This window comes from Hordeum vulgare, chromosome 7H (assembly GCF_904849725.1).
Source record: "Hordeum vulgare subsp. vulgare chromosome 7H, MorexV3_pseudomolecules_assembly, whole genome shotgun sequence".
In the NCBI taxonomy this organism is placed as follows: Eukaryota; Viridiplantae; Streptophyta; class Magnoliopsida; order Poales; family Poaceae; genus Hordeum; species Hordeum vulgare.
The window spans coordinates 160,339,341-160,345,646 of record NC_058524.1 but is presented as its reverse complement, the minus strand read 5'-3'; positions in this window follow the sequence as shown (position 1 = coordinate 160,345,646).

The window sequence follows — 6,306 nt, the reverse complement described above, 5'->3', positions numbered from 1 at the left end:
AGAAGAATGGGGATTGGTCAAATACTCCCCATTGAGGAACCCCTTGTGGCCGAAGGAGAAGGACAATGCTCTACTCAAGTGGAGCCATCACCCCCACAAGCCCCACACGCTTTCGATGAACAAAGAGAAGACTCTCAACAAGTTGATCAAGCTCTCGGTCAAGATCAATTGCCTAACAATGGTGATGTGCCCCATGTTATTCAAGCACTACCCCAAGACCCCGAACCTACTCATGATCAAGATCAAGTGCAACCCCGAGATCCAGAACAAGTAGAAGCACAAGATCAAGATCAAGAGCAAACACTAATACAAGATCAAACTAGGGAACCTGCTCAAGTCGAAGGACAAGATGACCAGGAGACTGTCTCACAATTCCCGTCTGGAGCTCCAACAACCGGCTCAAGACACAAGGGCAAACAAAAGAAACAAGTCGATGCTCCCCCGTTATCTAATGAAGAACTCTTGGAGCGTCGAGTAGCCAAGAATGCGAACAAGCTGAGAGTCAAGTCACATCTTATGAAGAATGTTCTTGTCAGTTTAAAAAAGGGAGTATCCACCCGTCAACAGCTTTGGAATTATTGTGAGCATCACGCGTTTGTCTCGTATTGTGAACCTCAACAGGTACAGGAAGCGCTCGATGATGAGGATTGGCTTATGGCCATGCACGAAGAACTTAACAACTTCGAGCGCAACCAAGTCTGGGATTTAGTGCCTCGGCCAACGGAGGAACATAATGTCATCGGGACCAAATGGATATTCAAGAACAAGAAAGATGCAAATGGAATTGTGATTCGAAACAAGGCAAGACTGGTGGCTCAAGGCTACTCCCAAGTCGAGGGTATCGACTACGGTGAAACCTTTGCCCCTGTTGCTCGTCTAGAATCTATTCGCATGTTACTTGCATTTGCTTCTCATCATAACTTCAAATTACAGCAAATGGATGTGAAAAGTGCATTTCTTAATGGTCCTTTGAATGAGTTGGTCTATGTCAAACAACCCCCGGGATTCGAACATCCCAAGCTCCCCAATCATGTGTACAAACTCAATAAGGCACTCTATGGCCTTAAACAAGCCCCACGCGCGTGGTATGAGTATCTTACTGAGTTGTTACAAGATCGTGGGTTTGAAATTGGGAAGATTGATCCCACTCTTTTTACTAAGAGGGTTAAAGGGGATTTGTTCATATGCCAACTATATGTTGATGATATTATCTTTGGCTCTCCTAACATTTCATTCAATGAAGAATTTGCTGCACTAATGACTGAGAAGTTTGAGATGTCCATGATGGGAGAGTTGAAGTTCTTCCTCGGGTTCGAGATTAGACAAGGTCTAGAAGGGACATTCATCAAACAAGCCAAGTACACTCAAGACATGCTCAAACAGTTCGAGCTCGAAGATGTCAAACCGGTCAAGTTCCCCATGCCAACCAGATGCAAGCTTGACAGTGATCCCAATGGTAAAGCAGTGGATCAAAAGGTATACCGCTCCATGATTGGATCCCTCCTTTACCTCTGTGCATCTAGACCGGATATTATGTTGAGTGTAGGGATATGTGCACGGTTTCAATCCGCACCAAAAGAAAGTCGTTACATGGCTGTCAAACGAATCTTTTGATATTTGGCTCATACCCCAAACTTTGGCCTCTGGTATCCCAAAGGAGCAAACTTCAATCTAGTTGGCTATTCTGACTCAGATTGGGCTGGAGATTGTGTGGAGAGGAAGTCAACGTCTGGAGGATGCCAATTCCTTGGTCGCTCTTTGGTAAGTTGGTCTTCAAAGAAGCAGAACTGCGTCTCCTTATCATCCACCGAAGCTGAGTATGTGGCAGCTGCAAGTTGTTGTGCACAATTGCTATGGATAAGGCAAACTTTAAAGGATTATGGTGTCACTTGTGACAAAGTGCCTCTTCTATGTGACAATCAAAGCGCCATCAAGATTTCCCTCAACCCAGTGCAACATAGCAAAACCAAACATATTGATATTCGTCATCACTTCATTCATGAACATATCAAGCTAGGTGATATTGAGGTTCACTTCATCCACACTGAAGAGCAACTTGCAGATATTTTCACTAAGCCTCTAGATGAAGCAAGGTTCCGGGAGTTAAGGCATGAGCTAAATATCATTGATTCAAGTAATGTGGATTGAAACTAGGCATATTGCACCTCTCTTTGCATTCCATCTTGATCTAGATGTAGGCATGGACATAGGGGGAGTGTTGTTCTCTCAATGAACTTTCCCTCCCCCCATTATGCGTAAATCAATCTAGTCTTTCACTTTAGCCATTGTCAAATGACACTTGTGCTTCAAAGACGAGCATTGGTCATGAACCCAAGGATCATTCTTCGCGGTGTCATACCATTGTCTCAAACATAGGTGGCCTCGGCCACCGCCCCTCCATCCTTTCTTGTGTATAGAAGAAAGGATATACAATGACAAGTCAGTACATTTTCTTGGATGCCATCTCTTTTTACTCACTTGTCATGTGCCCAAGTTCATCCTTTTTCCTTAGCCGTGTTGCAACATTTACAGCGGTACTACCGCGAGGGTAGCGGTACTACCGCGAGGACCCAGCGGTACTACCGCCAGGGGTAGCGGTACTACCGCCAGGATTCAAAATCTAACACGACCGGCTAGAAAATTTCTAGGGTTTCAAGGGGGGGGGGGGTACTACCGCCAGGGGGAGCGGTACTACCGCCAGGACCCCAGCGGTACTACCACCAGGTCAGCGGTACTACCGCTGCACCCCAGCGTTACTACCGCTGGCCCGTACCCCTTGGGCTATATAAAGGGAGGGGGAGCCCGATTTTCTCATCTGTTTCTTCTTCCTCGCGGCTCCTCCCTCCCCTAGCCCGAAAACTCCCTGGTTGGATCTCACTTCGTGGAGCTCCTTCTCCCAGTTGGTTTGGAAGGGTTGCTTCATCTCTTCTTCCTCCTCCAAGAGCCATGAATCCCGGTAAATCTCCTCCCTTCTTCTATTTGGTTGTTGTTCGTGTTCTAGGGTTAGGAGCATTGGGGATTGGATCCATATCTTTGATCTTATGGCTAGTTCTTGGATGGCATGAAGGAGATATTTGAGGGGAGTATAGGTCCTATGGTTTATTGTTGATTTTGTTGCCATGCCCTAGGATTTACTCGTTTTAGATCTAGCACTTGAACTGTTTGGATTAGCTCTAAAACTTGCTTTCTCTTGCCTAGGCATGTACTTATTTTGGTGTTACTAAGTGTTCCTCGTGTCCGTAGGGCTGGGGTGTAAGTCTTAGTGTTCATATTCAGCCCATGCCCTCGAAAACGATTCTTATATGTTAGATCAGAAAGTCAAACCCCCAGCGGTACTACTGCCAGGGGTAGCGGTACTACCACTAGGACCCCAGCGGTACTACCGCCAGCGGTGGCGGTACTACCGCCATGGGCATTCACTATGTATTTTCTGTGTTTTTGCTTAGCAATGCATGTTTACTTGTTTTGCGTTTTCAAGATTCATTGCCTTGACTCTTCTTGTCACCTCTTTTTCGCTATGTGTTCTGTGTCACAGGTGACTCTTCTCGCCGTTCGAACCCCCCACGGGACACGCAGTCCAAACAGTATCGCAACCCAGAGGCGCCCGAGGGGTCTGCCACCTCTGGTCTGCCACCAAAGAAGAAGTCCTTCAAAAAGGTCGCTCACAAGGATAAGAAGGTCAATGTCCGCACAATGTCCCCCAAGGACTTTCTGCAGTTTCGCACCAAGAACCACTATCTCAACGAGAGGGATGTGATCAAGGATGTTAACCATGTCTGGGCAAGGGACCAGTGCAGGATCTACCGTGATGTTATAGCTTATTTCAAGAAGAACTATGTCTCTGTTCAGTGGATTGACCTGGCACATCTTCAGAGGAATATGGACTATTTTGGTGATGCCCTCTCTCTGGTGGACAAATTGGGCATCAAGGACATCATCACCTTCAAGACGGATTTTGATCCCACTGCAGTTGCTCAGTTTTATGTCACAGTCCATTTCTCTCCTGATGCAGAGCGTTCCATGGTGTGGATGACTGGGTCAAAGAAGCTGACCGGTACCTGGCAGGAGTTCATGCAATTCCTTCACATTGACTTCCAGGGTGCTGACACTCCTCTTGGGCTGCGTCCTCATGCTGCAGCCCCCACCGATAGGGCTCCCGCCAAGGACAGACTGCAGAAACTGTATCTGAGGAAGGGGGTGCTTCCCAAGCACCTGGACATCATGCATCGGATCTTTCGCAACACCCTCTTCCCTCGCAGTGGTAACTTCGATGAGGTCCATGGCTCCTTGGCTGAGATGCTGCTGCTGTGTGAGGAGGCTATGTCTCAGGAGTCTACTCAGCTGGATATTTCTGATGTGATGTTCACGGAGCTCTGGAACTGCATCATCATGCGTAAGGTTCCCATCTACGGGCCTTACCTGTTTGCATACATTCGCCATAAGTGGCAAGAGGCTTTTCCGGAGGAGCTGCTCTACGCTCAGTCTGATTACATTGTGCACGACCCAATCAGGCTTCGCATCAAGGACAAGCGGGCCAACCCATCTACTTCCTCTCAGCACATGGATACTGATACAGAGACTGCTGCTGACAGAGGAACCGCCTCTCAGTCCCGCTCGTCTGCCATGCCATCTTGGGCTATCAAACTGCAGGACAAGATGAAGACACTTTTCTGTATGCAGGCCAAGGGTCAGTACCAGACACACGTGGCTCAGAAACAGAGCCGCCAGAGGCATAAGCGTGTTCTCAGGACCCTGGATGTGGACATCTCCAGCGGCTCAGAGGATGACATCACTCCTGAGGCTACTTGGATGCAGGCTCAAGGGTACCAGTGGTCTGGCGATGAGGCGGAAGAGGAGGAGCAGACCGACCAGGAGGGGACAGACGAGTCTGGTGATGCTGAAGACGAGGAGTAGTTACCTGTGGCATTAGGTGTGCCCCTTTTTGGTGTCTTGTGCCAAAGGGGTAGAGAGTCTAGGATTTGCTTTCATATTCGAACTTTGCATTTGCTTTGCTTTATTTCGTGTGGTTTGTTTCGAACTTGGTTGGCTTCTAGTTTGCTATCTTTTGTGAGACCTGAACTTATGTGAGATTTATTTCCATCATATGCTGTGAGTCATATGCCCCGTATTGTCATATATCTCTATCTTTTTGTTCTCATATTATTCTCTGTGCAAATCCGTTATTGTCATCAATCCACCAAAAAGGGGGAGATTGTTGGGGCATAGTTTATGCCTAAGTAATTTTGGTGATTGATGACAGTACCGTTCAGGACTAACCGTGTGTGTTAAGGTTTCAGATAGCACACGTCAACGGCACAAGACGACACGTCTCCTCTCTCATGGAATGGAAGCACGGCGCTCTCTACGATTCTCTTTATTTGAGTCACAGGAAAGCCGTACTATTAAGAGGGGATCCGTAGTGGAAAGGTTTGGGTGGAATCTATCTTTACACACACACACTTCACATTCTCCCTTTCCTTTATCTTTGGAGCGGCCCTCGCCTATTTGTTTTGAGCATATCTGCAAAATGGTCCCCAGCGGTAGTACCGCTGGACTGCTAGCGGTAGTACCGCTGCAGCCAGCGGTAGTACTGCTAGCTGGCGGTAGTACCGCCCCTGGTCAGCGCTAGTACTGCTCCAGGTGCTTTGTTCCACCTGCCTAGCGGTAGTTCGTGGACGGACCCTTTTGCGAAGACATTCCCGGCGGTAGTAGTGTTTGTGCACTACCAAGGGGCCAGCGGTAGTACCGCTGGTGTCAGCGGTAGTACCGCTGGAGGCCCAGCGGTAGTACCGCTGCATTCAGCGGTAGTACCGCGAGGCAGTGGTAGTACCGCTCCTGTTCAGCGGTAGTACCGCTGGAGCTCGGGCAGAGAGTGGGAAAACGGTCTGTATTTTCCCCCACTATATAAAGGGTTCTTCTAGCTGAGGAACCCCATCTCTTACCTCTCTAAGCTCCATTGTTGCTCCCCAAGCTCAAAAGTGCCCGATCTCTCTCCCTAGCCAATCAAACTTGTTGATTTTTTAGGGATTGGTTGAGAAGGCCTAGATCCACACTTCCACCAAGAGAAAAGTTGATTCCCCCACCAATCCCTTGCGGATCTTGTTACTCTTGGGTGTTTGAGCATCCTAGAAGGTTGAGGTCACCTCGAAGCCATATTCCATTGTGGTGAAGCTTCGTGGTTTAGTTGGGAGCCTCCAAGCTTTGTGTGGAGTTGCCCCAACCTTGTTTGTAAAGGTTCGGTCACCGCCTTCAAGGGCACCTATAGTGGAATCACGGTACCTTGCATCGTGCGAGGGCGTGAGGAGA